At 41.7% G+C, this 20829-nt stretch overlaps 1 protein-coding gene across 1 annotated transcript in view; it reads left to right on the forward strand.

Annotated features, from left to right (window-relative positions):
- The first annotated feature begins 19132 nt into the window (after positions 1-19132).
- Positions 19133-20829, forward strand: part of ZC3H12D (zinc finger CCCH-type containing 12D) — a 34480-nt gene continuing 32783 nt past the window's right edge. The window contains 1 exon segment of the mRNA XM_032651285.1: positions 19133-19303. The gene's annotated coding sequence lies outside the window, so the exon portion shown is untranslated.

The following is a 20829-nucleotide window of genomic DNA, read 5'->3' on the forward strand; positions in this document are numbered from 1 at the left end:
ACCGCTGTGGCCTCTCCTGCTGCGGAGCACAGGCTCTGGATGCGCAGGCCCAGCGGCCATGGCCCACGGGCCCAGCCGCTCTGCGGCATGCGGGACCCTCCCGGACCGAGGCACGAACCCATGTCCCCTGCATCGGCAGGCGGACGCCCAACCACTGCGCCACCCCCTGGATATCTTCATCTTTATAAGATAATGCCAAGTTATATTCTGCAGTGGCTGTACCAGTCATATCCCTACCAGCACTATATGAACTATCTTTGTTTCATAGCATTTCTAATACTTCTTAATTTCAGACTTTTTAATTTTGCCAATCCAGTGGCTGTTAAGTGGTATATTATTGTAGTTTCCAGCAAGAAGACATCTATTACTCTTACATTTGTTCTTCTGTATGAAACTTTTTTTTTTTTTAATTTATTTTTGGCTGTGTTGGGTCTTCGTTTCTGTGCGAGGGCTTTCTCCAGTTGTGGCAGGTGGGGGCCACTCTTCATCACGGTGCGCGCGCCTCTCACTATTGCGGCCTCTCTTGTTGCAGAGCACAGGCTCCAGACGCGCAGGCTCAGTAGTTGTGGCTTACGGGCCCAGCTGCTCCGCGGCATGTGGGATCTTCCCAGACCAGGGCTCGAACCCGTGTCCCCTGCATTAGCAGGCAGATTCTCAACCACTGCGCCACCAGGGAAGCCCCTCTTTTTCTTTAGTTGCTTTTAAGGTTTTTCTTGATCACTGCTGTTAAGCACTTTGGTTATGATGTGCTTGGTGTAGTTTTTTTTCCCCCTTCATGTTTCTTCTGCTGGGGCTCTTTACCTGTAGATTTATGGTTTTCATCAAATTTGGAATTTTGGAGACTTTTTCATTTATTTTTTTCTGTCTCTGTCCTTCATTTCTTTCCCTCTGGGACTCTAATTGTATGTTAGGCTACTTGAAAACTGTCTCTTAGCACTCTGATGCTCTGTTTTGTTTTATTTTTCTTTGTCTTTTTATTTATTTATTTATTTTTCTGTGTTCCAGATTGGTTTCCATTGCTATGTCCTCAAGTTCATTAATGTTTTCTCCTGAAGTATCTAATCTCTTGTTAAAGCCCATCCAGTGTATTTTTTACCTCATACATTATATTCTTAATCTTTAGAAGTTCCATTTGGGTCTTTTTTATATCTTCCCTGTCTCTTCTTCCAGACTCCTGCTTTCCTCTATTTTTTGGAACATCTGACTGAACATTACTGTTTCAATATACTTGACCATTCTGTCATCTGTCATTTCTTGTCTGTTGCTATTGATTGATTTTTTTCCCCTCATTATTGGGTTGTAATTTCCTTCTTTGCACGCCTGATAATTTTTGGATTTTACACTGTTGGGTGCTGGAGGTTTTTGTATTCCTTTTAATATGTTGAGTTTTGTTCTGGGACATAGTTATTTAGAAATAATTTGATCATTTCATAGCTTGCTTTTATACTTAATGAGATAGGACCAGAACAGCCTTTAATCTAGGCTAATTTGGCTCACTACTGAGATAATACCCTTCTGAATAATCTTCCTTACACGTGGTTTACTATGAGATTTCTCCACTCTGTCTATTGAGAGCGAGAACCATTCTGAGCCCTGTATAAACTTGAATTTTACCACTTATTCTTTTCTGGTTCTTTCTCAGCTTGGGGTAGTTTTCTGAAGTGCATGCACTGATTAGCCGAAGCCTCAGGGGAACTCTGTAGATCTGGAATCCTCCCTCTGTAGCTCCTCTCTCCAATACTCTACCCTACAGATTTTACCTTGGCTCCCCTAAATGCTCTACCCAGGGAAACGCCCAGGCTCTCCCTGCATTAAGCTTGGGCAATGGTAGGACTTTCCCTGTTTGTTCTCCTCTCAAGAGTCACTGTCCTGCACAGTTGTCCAATGTCTGAAAAACTTTATTGTACATATTTTGTACGGGTGTTTTGTTGTTTAATTTGGGGAAGGGAAATTCTGCCCCTGTTACTCCATTTTGGCCAGACTGGGAGTCTCATTGTTTGAATGTGCGTTTCCTAAATTCTAACAAGGTTGAGCTGCTTTTCACGTATATTCATTCCTGATTGCTCTCTGTGAAAAGCTTATTTCCTGTCTTTTGCCCATTTTATATTACGTTGTTGCCTTTTTCTTAAGGAGTTAAAAAAAATAGATTGTGGATACTAGTCCATTTTTACTGTTACATGTTGTAAACATTTTCTCTCAGTTTGTAGTTATTTTTTCACCTATTGATGCCCTTGGGAGGGCACAAGTTGTAAATTCCCCCCAACTTTTTTCCTCAACTTTTTAATATGAAAAGTTTCATACATGTGTAGCGACACAGAAACATAACGAACATCCATATATATTCCATCCAAATTAAACAGTAACATTTTCTTGTTGAACAATTTGAAAGTAAATTGAAAACATATTTCACCTTTCAGTATTTCACCATGCATTTTCTAAAAAGCAAGTGTCCTATATCACCACAATACTATTATCACACTGAAAAAAATTAAACAGTAATCTCATAATATGTAATATATAGTATAAACTCAAGTTTCTCCCATTGTCCCAAGGATGTCATTTTTATATGTTGGTTTGTTTTTAAACCCAGACTCAACCAAGCTTCATGAACTGCATGTTGTTTTGTCATTTTATTCTCTTAATCTAAAAGAGTTTCCTACCCATCCATCCACCCCAACCACATGTTTTTAAAAAATTTTTTTATGACATTGACTTTTTGAAGAGTTCAGGCCAGTTGCTTTGTAGAATATTCCACATTCTGGAATTATTCGACGGTATCTTCATGGTGTCCTCCATCCTCTCTACTTTCTGTAAACTAAGTTAAGTCTTGATGTTTGATTGAAATTAGGTTATGCATTTTAGACAGAAATTTTTAAGTTTAATGTCAAATTTATTAGCCTTTCCCTGTGTATTTTGTGCTTTTTTGTATTTTGTTTAAGAAGTCCTTAATAAAGATATTCTCCCATATTCTAAAGGTTATAAAGCTTTGTTTTTTACATTTGACTTTAATCCATATTAAATTGTATGTGTGTATGTGTATGGTGTGATAATAGGAATTCAAATTCACTTTTTTTTTCCACTTAGGGATGTAACCAACTGTCCAAAATCTATTATGAGTGGTTCATCTATTCCCCATTGATCTGTCATATAAGTTTCTTTATATATGTGGGTTTTGTTTCATGGGCTCTCTACTCCATTGGGTCATTGTTTATTCCAGCACTGATACTAAACATCTACATTTCTGTGGCTTTATAGGAAGTCTTGATATTTCAGTACCGCCCCCCGCTGCCATCTGTTTCATTAGGAATACTGTGGCTCTTTTTTTCTGTGCAATTTTGGTACAAACTTGTTAGGTTTCCGAAAAAATTCTGTTGGGACTTCAGCTGCATTTGCAATCAAACAGTAGATTAGTTTGTGGAAACAACATCTTCATAATCTTCCTATTCATAAAGATAGCATACCCCTCCATTTAGTTCTTAGAAGTTTCCTTTTAAAGCTTTTGAGCATCTTTTGTTAGATTTACTCCTAGCCTCTTTATCCTTTTTTTTTTAGAAGAGTAATGTTATTTATCTTGTTTATTTATGTTTTTATTTTTTTATGTATTTATCTTTATTTTTGGCTGTGTTGGGTCTTCGTTGCTGCGCGCGGGCTTTCTCTAGTTGCGGCGAGTGGGGGCTTTTCTTCCATGCGGTGCGCGGGTTTCTCATTGCAGTGGCTTCTCTTTGTTGCGGAGCATGGGCTTCAATAGTTGTGGCTCATGGGCTCTAGAGCGCAGGCTCAGTAGTTGTGGCACACGGGCTTAGTTGCTCCGCAGCATGTGGGATCTTCCCAGACCAGCGCTTGAACCCATCTCCCCTGCGTTGGCAGGCGGATTTTTTTTTTTTTTAACATCTTTATTGGGGTTTAATTGCTTTACAATGGTGTGTTAGTTTCTGCTTTATAACAAAGTGAATCAGTTATACATATACATATGTTCCCATATGTCTTCCCTCTTGCGTCTCCCTCCCTCCCACTCTCCCTATCCCACCCCTCCAGGGTGTCACAAAGCACCGAGCTAATATCCCTGTGCCACCAGGTATGTCCTAGCTTCTTTATCTTTTATGTTCTATTACAAATGATACCTTAAAACATTTTTTTTCTTTTTCCTGACCTAAGAAGTTATATTTTTGACTACTCCTCTTATATCCAGTCATTTTGCTAAAAGTCTTATATTTAAAATTTATAGGGTTTTCTTGTTTTTTTGGCCATGCTTTGTGGCACGTGGGATCTTAGTTCCCTGACCAGGGAGGGAACCTGCACCCACCCCCTGCATTGGAAGCATGGAGTCTTAACCACTGGACCACCAGGGAAGTCCTCTTGGGTCTTTTATGTGGACAGTAAATGATAGTGGTGTTCTTATAGTGCTTGCTGGCTAAAATTTCTAGTACCGTGATAAAATTGGCCTATAATCTTCCATTTTTGTGTTGCTCTTGTCTGGATTTGATGTCCATGTTATAGAATAACTTAGTGACTGTTCTCTTTTTTTTTCTATTGAAATAGAAGAGAAAGATTTAAATATCTTCCTTGAATATTGGATAGAGGGTGCCTATAAAATTGTCTGACATTTGTATTTCTTTTGTGAGAAAATTTAACTAATGATTAGATTTCAATGATTATAGAATTGTTAGCCTTTCTATTTCTCTCAAGAGTTTAGTCAGATTGGGATTGACATATATACACTAATATGTATAAAATAGATAACTAATAACCTGCTGTATAAAAAAATTAAATTAAAAAAAAGTTCAGTCATTTTTATTACTACATCTTTCTGTTAATTTGTCATTTTCATTGAAGTTTTAAATTTATTAACATGAAGATGCTCACAGTACACCTAGTAGATTTTTTACTTCCCTTTTAATTTTGTCTTACTTGGTCCAGATGTTTTAGTGTGTCCCAGAAACAGCATATAGCAAATTGGATTATATTTAATCTAATCTTAACCTTAACTGATGAGTTTAGTCCTGATTATTTACTGATATATTTAGATTTATTCCTGTCACCTTATTTTGTGCTTTTTTTGTTTGTTTTTGCTTTCCTTTCATTTTCCTTTGGATTAATTTAAAACATTAAAAAAAGAAAATCTAGGGACTTACTGGTGGCGCAGTGGTTAAGAATCTGCCTGCCAATGCAGGGGACATGGGTTCGAGCCCCGGTCCGGAAAGATCCCACATGCCGCGGAGCAACTAAGCCCGTGCATCACAACTACTGAGGCTGTGCTCTAGAGCCCACGAGCCACAACTACTGAAGCCCGTGCGCCTAGAGCCTGTGCTCCGCAACAAGAGAAGCCACTGCAATGAGAAGCCTGTGCACCACAATGAAGCGTACACACTGCTCGCCGCAACTAGAGAAAGCCCACGTGCAGCAACGAAGACCCAAAGCAGCCAAAAGTAAATAAAATAAATAAATAAATAAAAGCTACCCTCCTTCCCCTCATCTTTGTTTTGGGAAATTGCTTTTGAATTTACCATCCATACTTAAAATGTAATGGTAATATCTTCACCTTCCTCTCTAATTGAAGATCTTAGAAATCTTTAAGTTTCAATCACCCCTCTTCCAACTTTTGTGCCATAATCCTCCAGTATTTTAGTCTAAGCTTGTGATTTTTAACCTTAGCAATTAGACATTGTTATTACTCTTTTTATATAGGTAGTTGTTAGATTTACCCATGTGTTAATCATTTCTTTACTCACCATTCTTCTTGCATCTCAGATCTTCCACATAGGATGTAATTTTCCATCTTTCTGAAACACGACATTTGATATTTCTTCAGTGACAGTCTGTTGATGGTGAACCCTTAGTTTCTGCTTATCAAAAATGTTTTTAGTTCACCTATGTTCTTTAAAGTTGATTTTCTACATACACAATTTTAAGTGGACAGTTATTTTTTTCTCACCACTTTGAAGACGTTCTACTATCTTTCGTTATTGCTGTGGAGACGCACATTATTATTCCTAATGTCATTACTTTGGAGGTAATGTGTCTTTTCTTTCTGGTTGCTTTTGTTGCTATTGTTGTTGTTGTTATATTTAGTATAAATAGTCTTTATTGAACTGCACTGAGAAGATTGCATCTACATAAGCATAAGTTGTAACATTTCACAACTTCTAAAAAGAATGTCAACAATTATAGTGGTCTATAATCACATTTAAGAAGCATATTCAACCATTTCTAAAGAAATGCTTTAACATTGTTATTTTGTTGTTATTAATTAAACTTTTCATGTTGTAGATTCACATGCAATTATAAGAAATAAACAGACGCTTGTACCCTTCACTCAGTTTCTCCCAGTGGTAACATCTTGTAAAACTGTAGTACACGGACTTCCCCGACCGTCCAGTCGTTAAGACTCCGTGGTTCCACTGCAGGGGGCACAGGTTCGATCCCTGGTCGGGGAGCTAAGATCCCACATGCCGCACAACACAGCCAAAAAACAAACAAACAAACAAACCAAAAAAACTGTAGTACAATATCACAACCAGGATATCGACACTGACACAGTGAAGACGCAGAATATTCCCATTACTACAAGGGTCCCTCCAGTTGCCCTTTTATAGCCACACCCACTGCCCTGCCTCTCCTAGTACCTCCTTAACCTCTGGCAACCAATTAATCTGTTTTCAATTTCTGTAATTTTGTCATGTCAAGAATTTTATATAAAAGGAATTACATAGTGTGTATCTGTCTGAGATTGGCTTCTTTGTCATTCAGCCTAATTCTCCAGAGATTCTTACAGGTTGTTGCATGGAATTTAAGGGAAAAAAATGTCATGAAGAACCTAGGGGTAAGACAGGAATAAAGCCACAGACCTACTAGAGAACGGACTTGAGGATATGGGGAGGGGGAAGGGTGAGCTGTGACAAAGCGAGAGAGAGACATGGACATATATACACTACCAAACGTAAGGTAGATAGCTAGTGGTAAGCAGTCACATAGCACAGGGAGATCAGCTCGACCGCCTGGAGGGCTGGGATAGGGAAGGTGGGAGGGAGGGAGACGCAAGAGGGAAGACATATGGGAACATATGTATATGTATAACTGATTCACTTTGTTATAAAGCAGAAACTAACACACCATTGTAAAGCAATTATACCCCAATAAAGATGTTAAAAAAAATAGTTAATTTGTTTCTATGGCCAGTAGTGTTTCCTGGTATGGATGTACCACAGTTTAACCATTCACCCACTGAAGGACAGTGGGTTATTCACCGTTTGGAGCTATATTGGATAAAGCTGCTATTGATTTTTGTGTGAACAGGAATCTTCATTTCTTTTGGGTAAATGCCCAGGAGTGCAATTGCTGAACATATAGTAATTGCTTGCATAAATTTTTACAAACTGCTAAACTGTTTTCCAGAGTGGTCATACCATTTTACATTTCCAGTGTATGGGTGATCCAGTTTCTCTGCATCATTGCCTATTTGGTGTTTACACTATGTTTTATTTTAGCCATCTGGTAGATGTATAATGACATCTCACTGTGATTTAAATTTGCATTACCCTAATTGCTAACGATGTTGAACATCTTTTCATGTACTCATTTTGTCATCTTCATATATCCCCTTTGGTGAAATGTCTCTTCATGGTTTTTTGCCAATTTCTAATTGGATTTTTTTACTTTTAAGTTTTGAGAGTTCTTTGTATATTCTAGATACTAGGTCTTTGTTGGGTATGTTGTTTGCAAATACTTTCTCCCAGCGTATTGCCTGTTTTTTTCATCCTGTTAACAGGGTCTTTGTAGAACAAAAGATTTTAGTTTTATTCAAGTTCAGTTTATCAGTTTTTCCTTTTGTGGACTGTGCTTTTGGTGTCAAGAATAAGAATTGTCTAGCCCTGGATCCTGAAGTTTTTCTCCTACCTTTCTTTTTCTAAAAGCTTTGTAGTTTTAAAATTGAAGTCTGTGATCCATTTTGAGTTAATTTTTTTTTTTTTTTTTTTGCAGTATGCGGGCCTCTCACGTTGCGGAGCACAGGCTCCGGACGCGCAGGCTCAGCGGCCATGGCTCACAGGCCCAGCCGCTCCACAGCATGTGGGATCCTCCCGGACCGGGGCACGAACCTGTGTCCCCTAGCATCGCAGGCGGACTCTCAACCACTATGCCACCGGGGAAGCCCTTGAGTTAACTTTTGAGTAAGAGGTAATACTTAGGTTGAGGTTCTTTTATGGATATCCACTCACTCTAGCATGATTTGTTGAAAAGGCTCTGGCAGCTTTGAAAGGTTTTTCTTTGTCTTTGGTATTCTAGAGTTTCACTATGATGTGTCTAGGTATGGATTTATTTTATTTATCATTCTTGGTATATAATTTCTATGTTTGATGGCTTCATACTTTTCACCATTCTGGAAACTTCTCTACCATAATATTGCCTCTCTTCTGTTCATTCTATTCTTTCCTTTTGCAATTCCAATCAGTTTTTTTTTTTTCCAATCAGTTTTTTGTTAAACCTTCTCATTCGGTTCTTTGAATCTTAACTCTCATTTTCCATATGGTGTTTTCTGAATAATTTCTTCAGATCTATATTCCAGGTCACTGATTCTTTCTTTCTTCCTATAAACATAATCGGCTATTTAATCCATCCAATGAATTTTTGATTTCAGTGATTCATTTTTAGAAGTCTCATTTAATTCTTTTTCAAATTTGTATGCTTATTTTTATTTATTTATTTTGATAGGTAAGAAGCGGATTTATTTAGAGAGAAACACTCCACGGACAGAGTGTGGGCCATCTCAGAAGGTGAGAAAATCCTGTATGGTTATTTTACATTTTCCTTGCTTATTTATTTCCATTCTGTTTTGTTTCCATGGTTACTTAATATTGTGTTTTTGACAATTCCAATATCTAAATTTTTTGAGAATTTGAATCTTTAGTTTTTTCTGCTAACTTGTGCATAGTGGATTATTTTGTGTGTTTCTGATGTTTTTTTAAATGGGGGATACATAATTTGGGACTCCCAAGGTATCTGAATTGAGGATGCTTTTCTCCAAAGAAGATTTATGTTTATTTTTTAGGCTCCAGGTGATGTTATCACTTGGGGCCATTTTAATTTCTTGGCTTACTATTTCCATGTGCATACATAGTGTACTTTTTTTTTTTCATAGTGTACTTTTGAACCACAGAATATAGTGAGAGTTTACAAAATATTAGGGAAGATAAGTCTATTATTAGGATCTATCCCCATCTCCATCATTGCAGAGCTGGGAAGATGCCTGAAGATTTTTTTTTTTTTCTAGCCTAGTCCTTCTCTTCTAATCTCCTGGCTTCATGTGAAAATCTTAGATTCAGTTTCTGAACTTTCTTTCAAGCCTAAAGTCTAGTCTTCATCAATGTCTTTCATCACTGTGGCCTGAGGCTGTTAGTCCCCAGAGCTCTACATTGAGGGCTGGTGGTTTGCTTACCATTTTGTTCATATATTTTTGATCTTGAGGAGTTTCCCCAACTGTCTTACAATCTCATCAATGCATTTAAAGTACGACTGCTGGGACTTATCTGGATTTATCTTACATGTGGATTTATCTGGCATGTGTATGGTTACAGTTCAGAATATCCAGCCCACCACACTGCTAAGAGCAGACGTCTCTCCGCTAGTATACATAACCCTTAGCCACCAATAGAAGAAAACTGTAATGACATTACATGAGAAACTATCACCCTGAATATAGAAAAATAAATATTGTCCACGCAGAAGATTCTAAAATGTGGTTTGAAAGATAAATGAGCAAGAGAGAAATGATTGCTGACTGTGACAGGAGTCATGAGAAGAAAAAACTTACTGATAACTAAAACTTGAATTCAATAGGTTCAGTGGGAAGAATAAAAGTGGTAAAAATTTCTGAACCTATTGTTTCAAGGAAAAACTGTCCTTAATTGCAATAGCTGATATCTTAGGTATGAAAGACTCTAGTTTTAACAAAGTTGTATATATGGAAACACTGAGTCCTATTAATCAGAAAGTGTTTTTAATGGGATGACCTCTAATTACAGTGTCCATCAAGTCTCCTTGACTAGATACAGGGCAGCTGTGGTGCTATGTTAGTATTGCTAACAAGTAGGGTAAAGTGACCATGTTCCCTGCTTCTTCTGTTTTGCTTCTCTAGGTTTTAGGTGAACTCTTAAAACCAGGCTCCAGTAATATCTTACTTTTGCTTAAAAAAAAAAAAAAGTGAGCTGTAGGTATATATTTTTATCTTTAAGAGGAAAAAAATAGTTATTTTGGGACAAAATTGCTCATTCCTTGTAACTTTGCTGTAAACTTTCAGGTTTGATCTCCCTTACCCGTTGAATTTTCAAAGATTTTGATCGGAACTATTAAAGGCTAAAAGAAGAGAAACTTTAAATAGGTCCGTACTTTCACAAACGTCTTTTAGTAAATTGGTTGCTTTTTATTACTGAAAGATATATTTCGTACCTATGTTTTCCACTCATCATAAAAAATTTTTAATCTTGAATTTGACATTTCTTACCCACCTAGATCGAGTCACAAAGAATGCATTATAGATAGTAAAATCGAAATCACAGAAGACTTACCTTTCAGTAGCTGTTGCTATGAAACCATGTTTTGATGGGAAATTTTAGAGAAGCTTGTGCTTCCTGTTGTTAAATGATAGAATATGGAGATCCCCTTAATTTTTAAAATTGCCCTTTTTAAAAAGCAAGTAACCTCAATTATTCCTTCTAATGGGACACTCTTTGCTCTTACCCTACCTTACCCACCCAGGACTGCTAATTAGGTTTAATTTTATCTTTGCTTCCTCTCCTATTCCTTGTGCATTGAATGGGCAGATGGGCAGAGTTTATGAGAGATGTTTCATGTGCAATTACAAGATTGTATTGCTATTATTTATTTTACCTAGGACACTAGCATGCTCAAGATACATAAAGAATCAAAAATATGGTAACTTACGAGCAAGAGAGCTTACATAAAATGGGAAGTTAGAAAAGTGCCTCTCTGTTGTTGTGAATCTAGAAAAAGACCACAATGACCTCTGGTTCCTGAAAAAGAGACAAATTTTGTTTAATTTTGTTTCCTCCAGGCAGTGTGATCTGGTGGAGAGAGCTTGGGATTCCAAGTCAGAAAACAAGTCAAAGGCAAGAGGTGGAGGGAGAGTAATATGCTGGTCTGACTAAAGCAGAGGACTGTGAAGCAGAGAGCATGGAAAGGCGGGAGGAGATTAGGGAAGGGAGTGAGCTGAATGCAAAACTGGGCACCTTGGACTTGATTTGCCAGGCAGTGGAAAAGTAGAACATATTCCTAACAAAGGAAGTGGCACTGGGATAGTTGAGAAAGTTACTCTGGGAGTTGTGTATAGTTACTCAAGGGTTGGCACCAAATTCCTCAGATGGCACTGCATGTGGTTCATTTGCCATCTATTGACACATAGCCCCCAATCCAGATTTACATCAAAGCAGGCTTCCCAGGGGAGACGATGTATATACGCTGACACCTTCTGTGTTTGATAACCAAGTTGGTGCAGAAAGTGGAATGGGCCGTCCAATAAAATTTGTAAAACTCATACAATCTTGGCTACATAATCACTCATTGAGCGTTATAGAAAACAATTCAAATATCTTTGGAATGGTGGTAGATGGACATGCTTTTAGTAAAACTTTGATATGGTGTAGGGTCGGAATGGAGACCCCCTGGCTGAGGGCTGCTCACTTCGTACTGCGTTGGTGGGATGTGTGTGTAGGGCTAGCGTGGAACTGTCCTGAGAACAGGCACCTCGTCAGATTCATCTCTGCACATCTGACACGCAGGAGAGTGCCTCACCTCAGTGGGAAACCAGCCCAGAGATTCTGTGATCTCAGCAGATGGCAGTAATGTGTTTTTTTTTGCGGTACGCGGGCCTCTCACTGCTGTGGCCTCTCCCGTTGCGGAGCACAGGCTCCGGACACGCAGGCCCAGCGGCCATGGCTCACGGGCCCAGCTGCTCTGCGACATGTGGGATCTTCCCGGACCGGGGCACGAACCCGTGTCACCTGCATCGGCAGGCGGACTCTCAACCACTGCACCACCAGGGAAGCCCAGTAATGTGTTTTTAACTTTATCATAAGTGGTGTTTCATCATTATGTTGATAATTATCTACTATTCATTCTCTGAAAGTAAACCAGAGACACACATTCATGGCCTTTTCCCCTAGCGTGTGCTTATGGGAAAGAATGTGACAGGCATCCCCGTAAAACCTGCTTGATCTTCAGGCTTGTCTTAGATGTCTTCTCGCTGCACACACCCAGCATGTGTAGGCACAGGCCGTGTGCATCACGTGCAGACAGCCGCTTCTCGGCCGGCCAAGCAGCCCTTGGGCGCAAGGACTCAACTCTTCCCGCTACACAGGAGGAGTGTGTTTAGCTTAGTCAGCGGTTACCATGGCTAAGAGCCCTGAGGGAAGGCGTTTTGGAGGTTAAGGGGTGTATTCGTTTCCTAGGGCTGCCATTACATATTACCACCAACTGGGTGGCTTAAAACAACAGAGGTTGATTCTCACAGTTCTGGAGGCTAGAAGTCCAAAGTCAAAGTGTCAGCAGGGCCGTGCTCCCTTTGAAAGATCTAGGGAAGAATCGTAACTTGCCTCTTCCTAGCTTCTGGTGCTTATAGCTGCATCACTCCAGTCTCTGCTTCTCTTCACCTGGCCTTCCTCCCTGCAGCTCTTCTGTGTCTCTGTATCCAGATCTTTTCTCTTATAAAGACACTAGTCATTGGACGTGGTGGCCTCCCTCATCCAGTGCAACAGCATCTTAGCTTGATTGCATCTGCAAAGACCCTATGTCCAAGTAAAGTCACGTTCACAGATATTGGAGGTGAGGACTTGAACATATCTTTTTGGGGGGCACAGTTCAACCCACTGCAAGGAGTGAGGTGTTGCAAAGTTCAAGAAAAGCCTCTGCAGCACTTTGGCCAGAGGCCAGAAAAGATGCTGTTAAGAGAATATGGAGCTGAGCCTTAGAGCCCAAGTTTCTAGACGTAGAATGTGTTGCAGGTGTTCAAATGTGACCACTTACATCTGCTGTCATTAGACCCAGAGTAGTGCTTTATCTGAACACATGTATTGTCACTCATTCTACGCCCTTAACCTGGGTTCCTCCACCTGTTTCCCATAGACCTCACACCTTTTGATTCACGGTCTCTCTTCCTTGCAATGGCTAGAGTGTTAGACCGTCTCATATTTCCCTCAAGGCTTTTTGTGAGAGAACTACGGACTCCAGAAAATGTGGGTTCCCCAGAGTCAACTGAAACTGTAACTGTGGTTGCAGCAGCTTTTCCAAAATGCCAACTTATTATAATTACATAGATGCAATCTCACGATCTAAGTAGAGACTGTCTCCAGGACCAAACACAAAGGCATTTGGGCCCTCAGTCAGCGACTCAGACACTAAACAATAGGGCAACGAATTCGGTAACCAAGGTTGGAGAAAGAATAGAGTCAGCTGGACAGTGCCCTGGAAAACCAGTACTTTTCTTACTTCTGGTTGGTAAGAAGGTCTGAGATGCTTCAAAGATTAGACAACCTTTGAAAGGCCAGGCTCTTCTCTTTTTTTTTTTTTTTTTTTTTTGCGGTACGTGGGCCTCTCACTGTTGTGGCGGAGCACAGGCTCCGGACGCGCAGGCTCAGCGGCCATGGCTCACGGGCCCAGCCGCTCTGCAGCATGTGGGATCTTCCCGGACCGGGGCACGGACCCGCGTCCCCTGCATCGGCAGGCGGACTCTCAACCACTGCGCCACCAGGGAAGCCCCAGGCTTTTCTCTTGATAACCTTGAGTACTCTGATACCCTCGGTTTTCCCAACCTGGCAGCTCATGACGGCCCAGAAATGGAAATCACGACAAAACAACCCATGTGTGAAAGAACATATTAATGATTCAGTTAATTGTATTTTAAAAAATGAAAATGCTTCCTAAAAAAAAAAAAAAGCTTGTTAAGTTTTTCCTAAGCTGAGTTGTTTCCCCTTGAGTCCGAGCCTCAGCCCCAGGGAGCTGGGCATGCTTCCTGTCCCTCTGAGCCTCTGCCTAGATTTCCCTCCATCTGGAATATCCCAGAGAACCCAGCTTTCTCTCGGGACACTCTGGCCTATCCTTCGAAGTCACCCAAGCCACCCTGTCCTCCACAAGGCCTCCTCTGCCCCTCGTGCAGTCAGTACTTCCTCTTTGATGGAACCTCTTGCCCAGCAGTTCTGAATCAGGGGCGATTTTACCCCCAGGGGACACTTGACAATGTCTGGGCCCATTTTTAGTTGTCACCATGTGGAAGGTTGTGCCGCTGGAATCTAGTGGGTAGAGGCCAGATGAACGTCCTACCCTGCACAGGGCAGCACCCACAGCAAAGAATTATCCAGCCCATGACATCAGTGGTGCCGAGGTTGCTTTAGTCTAACGCTGCTTCAACTAACATTTACAGTGTCTCTGTCATTCTTTGTTGACAATCGTGTCACTCAGGGGGCAGAAACTTTGTTTAGTTGGTGTTTATGTTCTCAGCCCGGTGCGTGGTGTGAAATGAAACTGAAATGAATTTAGCAATTTTTTTTTTAAAGCAATGTTTTTATTGCCTTAATCCCTGCACTTGTTTATGGTAACATCTCAGGTGGAACTCAAAGAAAGTGACACATAGATTTTATTTAATAACAAAAATTGTTTTAAATGCACAATTGTTTTAAATTAGATTATTGGGCTAAGCCAATAACAACTGAGGTTAGATTATTGGCTAAGTGATAGAACAATGACAGCAGCTTTCCCACTTGCTTCTGTGTGGATAGTGGACGTACACTTCCCTGTTGATGACCCAGAGGGTTGTTCTACTTGTCCCTGTAGCCCTCTGACAGTTTTGCAGTGTTCCCTTGGGTGCTAGACTTTGCCATCATAAGTTCTGGTAATCCTATCTTCATTAAAATTTGTGCTCATAATAATAACATCTAACTATTAAGCACTTACTCTATGCCAAGCACTCTTCTAAGCACTATACATGCATTAATTAATTTAATTATCAGGAAATCCTTGTGGGATAGGTGTAATTATTATCCCCATTTTACACATGAGAAAATGGAGGCACAGGGAGGTTAAATAATTTGCTCAAGGTCACACAGCTAGTAAGTGACAGGGCAGCCCGACTTCAAGTTCATGACACCAAACTGCCTATCCTGATAAGCTTACACCTTTTCTCATACAATTTGTAAAAAAAAAAAAATCCAGATCATGATAAAAGATCTGATTATAAAAAATAGAAACTTACAACTTTAGAGACAATCTAGGAAAATATCTTTACAATCTCAGGATAGGGAAGGATTTCTTAAACAAGATTCAAAAAGCACAAATGATGAAGGAAAAGCCAGTAGATTTGACTACATGAAGGGAAAAACATCTGCAGGCCCCAAAACATCATAAACAAAGCTAAAAAGACAAGCATTTGACTGGGAGCTGAAAGCTACAGAAGATATACATATACAAAACATAAAGGATTAGTAGGAGGAATATATGAAGGTTAATACCAATTAATAAGGAAAAGACTACACGGTAGGAAAATGGGCAATAGAGGGAAAAAAGAAGAAAACTGTACTCTCCGTGAACATATGAAAAAATCCTCAAGTTCACTAGTAATCAGGGAAATAAAAGTTAAAATAACCATGAGATGTGACAAACCATTTCTCACACATCAGGTTGGCAAGAAGCAAAAAGTTTCACAGGCTCAAATGTTCATGGGGTGACAGAGAAACAAGAACTCCCACGCGCTGCCAGCAGCGCAGTCTCTGGGGAGGAAGCTGGGTGACCTCCAGCAGGACTGAGCCTTTGCGTGCCCTAGCTACAAACAGCTGCACCCTGTTTCAGCTCACAGAGAAAACAGATCATACAATAAAAGACTGTTCTTGGTGCTCACTGATGCTACACATAGACGGGAGGTAGCCAAGCCAGGGGTCCTGCCCTGGGTCCATCCGCAGGCTCCCAGGGTCCTGAAACAGCCCATGCCATCTGCCCACGCGTTCGTGTGTTCCTCTCTGGGGAGGGTCACATTTAGGTTCCCACATTTAGGAACACTGTCTCAACACCTCCAGGCTGCTTCCTGAAAGTACAGACCTCTGTCTCTTACAACGAGGGCCAGAGTGCAGAAAAAATAGCCTCAGGGCAGACTCAGTGCCAATCTTAAACAGAGCAGAAGAGCAGAAGAAGGAAGTGTGCCACTGTTCTCCAAGTCTAATAGCTTTAGAGACATGTAGACATTGACCCAGTTACCTCTGCAAGTGGGAAGCTGCTGTCCTCTTTTCAGTCTACTGTAGACAGAGTCTAGTTTGGGGTGAGTGATACAGTACCTAAAATTGTAACCTCTGGCAAGTTACAACTGGGGAGAAATAACCTAAACAGTGGTGCAAATCTTTTGGCTTCTCAGAGTGGTGGCAGCTAAGTCATTTTAGCTGTAGAGGAATCAAGGTGAGATTTCTTTAAATCAGATTATGTTATTTAAAGTCACCAGATGGTGGCTCTTTTCTCAGGAAGCCAGCTAAGTAATAATTTTTCTGGTCTACATAACATCTCCAAGATTTCAGACACAGAATTCTAGGATGTCTGCCAAATACTTACTTATCTGATAGTTGAGCAGATTCAAGCATCTTTTTGGCGAAACTGTTAGCTGCTGGCCACTGTGGTGCCTGTCCTGTGCAGAGGTGCCACTCACCTGGGGTTGACACAGATCAGGATTCATAAGGTTCACCGCCCAGGTTCATCTTTTATTAAGTTCATAGCATGGTGGCACTTGACAATCTCCACAGAGAACTCCTTCCTTGATGGATTTCTATCCTGTACGTAAAAATATTGTGGCTCAGAATCCGGTATTTGGGAGAGATGGTCCAAGGAGCCCCTTTGCAGTGTGTGGCTCTGAGTTCTATAGCTTTATTTGGCTTAGACAGTCAGAGAACAAGGCTCTTGGACAACATTAGGTCATTTCCCCACAGAAACCCTCTCCTGAGTTGAGGTGTGACAATTCCGCTTTGACGGAGGCTTCCAGTAAAGAAGGGGCATTTGATGGCCCATGCCTCTTCTATAGGACTTGAGCTGAAGATATTATCTGATATGTTACTTAACATAAGGACTTTGATTGCTCCTAAAATTCAGTGTCAGGAAAATATTTACTTCTCTTGAAAACTGTGCATGCTTTACTAGGGGGTGGGAGCTGAGAGGCTACACGTGACCATGTAAAGAGTGTATTTTGGGGATTTCCCTTGTGGTCCAGTGGGTAAGAATCTGTGCTCCCAATGCAGGGGGCCAGGGTTCGATCCCTTGTATGGGAACTAGATACCACATACATGTGGCAACTAAGAGTCCGCGTGCCCCCACTAAAGATCCCTCACGCAGCAACTAAACATGCCGCGATGAAGATTCCACAACTAAGACCTGGCGCAGCCTAAATTAAAAAAAAAAAAAAAAAAAAGAAAGAGTATTTTGGAGCCTGTCGGCCCTGGGTTTCAATCCTGACTCAGCCACTTACTGAGTGAACTTGGGCAGTTTAGTTACCCTTCCTCAACCTTGATGACCTCATCTCAAAAATGGCAATAATAATTCCTATGCGTAGAGCTATTGTGGGGATGAGGAAACTTTGATGGAAAGTTAAGCTATGATTAGTGTTCAAATGAAGTGACTATTTTCATCCAGTTCTAGTACATGTTCTTTTTTTCTTTGAATGATTTCTGGTTGTACTTTTATTCTTTTATTTTTTATTAATTTTATGAATTTTCATCATTTAAAAAAAATTGGAGTATAGTTGATTTACAATGTTGTGTTAGTTTCAGGTGTTCAACGAAGTGATTCGGTCATATATATATATATATATATTTCAGATTCTTTTCCCTTACAGGTTAATACAAAATATTGAGTATATTCCCTGTGCTATACAGTAGGTCCTTGTTGCTTATCTATTTTATATATAGTAGTGTGTTGATGTTAGTCTCAAACTCCTAATTTACCCCTCCCCTCCTCTGATTGTACTTTTTTTTATTTAGATGATCCATTCTATAGGTGCTTTAATATTCCAGACTGCGTCCAATCTTCTGTGGGAGACAGATGGGGAATAAATAAAGAAAAGCAGCAAAGGTCTGGTAACTTGTGACTTTATTTCCTCGGCACCAACTCCCAGGATCTAAACTCAGCTTGACCATCTGGCTGACTGTGCATTTCTGGACAAGTCATTTTAGGGGTGTTGTCACTTGCTGGCAGGTGGGCTGCTCTGGAATTTGATTGTGTTCCTTCCTCTTCTTCTGACCCCTGATGGGCATCCTCCAATGCAGGAGATAACCACAGAGCTCGGGGTCTGTTGCCTGTACCTGTTGAGGCTGCAGCAAGCTGGGCCGCAGGATGCTGGGGTCACGGTGTCCAGGGTTAGGCTCCTCCTGCCACAGTGAGAGAGAAGCAGCTGCACACCCCATACAGGGCTGCAGAGAGGGGAGCCCAGGGTCATATAATCCCCAACAGAGGCCAGTGCCCTGATCCTCGAGCTGGAAGGACTTTGTGACCTGCCTGGGACCCCTGTGATGGCAGGCACTTGCCCACACCCCCGTGCACGGAGTCTCCACAGCCATGTCTGTTCTCTCCCTGCCCTGCCCCCTCTTGGCTCCTGCATTCCGTATTTTTTGTTTGTTTTGTTTTGTTTTGCGGTACGCAGGCCTTTCACTGCTGTGGCCTCTCCCGTTGCGGAGCACAGGCTCCGGACGCGCAGGCTCAGCGGCCATGGCTCACGGGCCCAGCCGCTCCGCGGCACGTGGGATCCTCCCGGACCGGGGCACGAACCCATGTCCCCTGCATCGGCAGGCGGACTCTCAACCACTGCGCCACCAAGGAAGCCCCATGCTGTAGTTTTGTTTGTGAAGTTGTGAGCACCCAGCCTCCTAAGGAGCATCTAGGTTCAGATGCTCTTCTCCTCTGGAGGCATGAGTGGGAGCAGCCGTGTCCACTGTCGGAGACCAGAGAGCTCATGCTTTTGTCTGCGGCCAGCCCTGCCCTCACAGAGCGTGTTTTGCATGTGGTTGTTGAACTTTGATTCAGTGACTCATACTGAGGCACAGGCTTTATCTCCCTCCCTCATCTGATTGCTTTCTTCCTTTCCTTTTTTTTTTTTTTTTTTAAGTGCAAAGCAAAACTACCTTTGCAGCTGAACATGACTCTGGTGAAAGGAAGTGGAGCTTTGGCCTGAAGTGGCTCCCCGGGCCTCGGGGACACCTGGCCAGCAGGGAGGACAGCATGTGACTGCTGCTGAGGGGAGCACAGCATCCACTGTGAGGGCCCTCGACACGCCCTGCTGGTGAGTGCATGTCCCCTGGCCATCCCTCAGTGTGACAGAATGCTGTCAGACTTGGGTCCAGGGGTGGGAGGAGAGAGACAGAGCACACGGGGAAGGGGGAGCAGTTCTTGGATGCGTGGCGTCCTAGCAATATCATCTCCTTCAGTTACTTTGAGGGCTCAGTAGAAAACAATTAGGTAAGCATCTTTAACCTCCTTTGGGTGAAACCTTGCTCATTCTAGCAAAATTGTAGTTAATGTCAAGAGGGCTTTTGTGTACCTCCCTTGAAGGGTTGTCATAGGACTGAATGAGAATTTGTCAAGTGTGAGCACCATGTCTAGCACATAAAAAAATTCTCAGTAAGCTTTCTGTTATTATTTTTAAAAAGAGGGCTTTTGTGGGAGAAAGATTAATGAGAGGAAACTCTTCAGTTTAAGTAAAAACTCTTGCTGTGGTCTTTGAAGATGTTTTAATTTTATGAACTCAGAAGGACTAGAGCTCTCAAGCACATCTGAAACCTGTCTCTGTGCTCCTGAAAGTATCTTCTAGACTAGATGTTTTTTGGCAGGTGTCTAGTTTCCTGGCAGATCAGGAACGTTTGGCAGTGGCCCCAAATGCCGTCTCCTCTAGAAGATGACCCTGTGGGCTTCAAGAAGGCCTGTGAGGACATGGAAATAAGTCTTCACCTGATGGCAGTGAATGTAATTTTGGCCAGTTCCCTGGAGCCATTAGAATGCTTGGCCATGAACCCTAAGATATGACCTCTTCTCCAGGGCCAGACGTTGCCAAGATGACGGAGTGCCAACACCTGGCACGTGAATAGGTTGGGAGTGGCATTTTTTTTTTTTTTTTTTTTTTGTGGTACGCAGGCCTCTCACTGTTGTGGCCTCTCCCGTTGCGGAGCACAGGCTCCGGACGCGCAGGCTCAGCGGCCATGGCTCACGGGCCCAGCCGCTCCGCGGCATGTGGGATCTTCCCGGACCGGGGCACAAACCCGTGTCCCCAGCATCGGCAGGCGGACTCTCAACCACTGCGCCACCAGGGAAGCCCCAGAGTGGCATTTTTTTTTTTAACATCTTTATTGGGCTATAATTGCTTTACAATGTTAGTTTCTGCTGTATCACAAAGTGAATCAGCTATACGTATACTTATATCCCCATATCCCCTCTCTCTTGCGTCTGGGAGTGGCATTTAGTAGAGGGTTTTGTTTTAAACTTTGCTTCAGAGTTGCCCTGGGATATCGATCAGGACTGTAAATACTTGTGTGTATGCCCGAAGTAACCTACGACAGCACACGAGAGCAGGAGACAAGTTTGAGGGGAAAACAAAAGACCAAGCCAGTCCACCCAGGCTCACAGCTACACTATTCACAACAGCCAAAGCGTGGCAGCAGCCCAGGTGCCATCTGGGTTGCTTGAGTAGATGGATGGATGGATAAACACAATGTGCTATATACGCACAATGGAGTATTATTATTTCCTGCCTTAGAAAGGAAGGAAATTCTGACACCTGCTACAACATGGATGAACCTTGAGGACATTATGACA

The sequence above is a fragment of the Phocoena sinus genome, chromosome 12 (assembly GCF_008692025.1).
Source record: "Phocoena sinus isolate mPhoSin1 chromosome 12, mPhoSin1.pri, whole genome shotgun sequence".
Classification (NCBI taxonomy): domain Eukaryota; kingdom Metazoa; phylum Chordata; class Mammalia; order Artiodactyla; family Phocoenidae; genus Phocoena; species Phocoena sinus.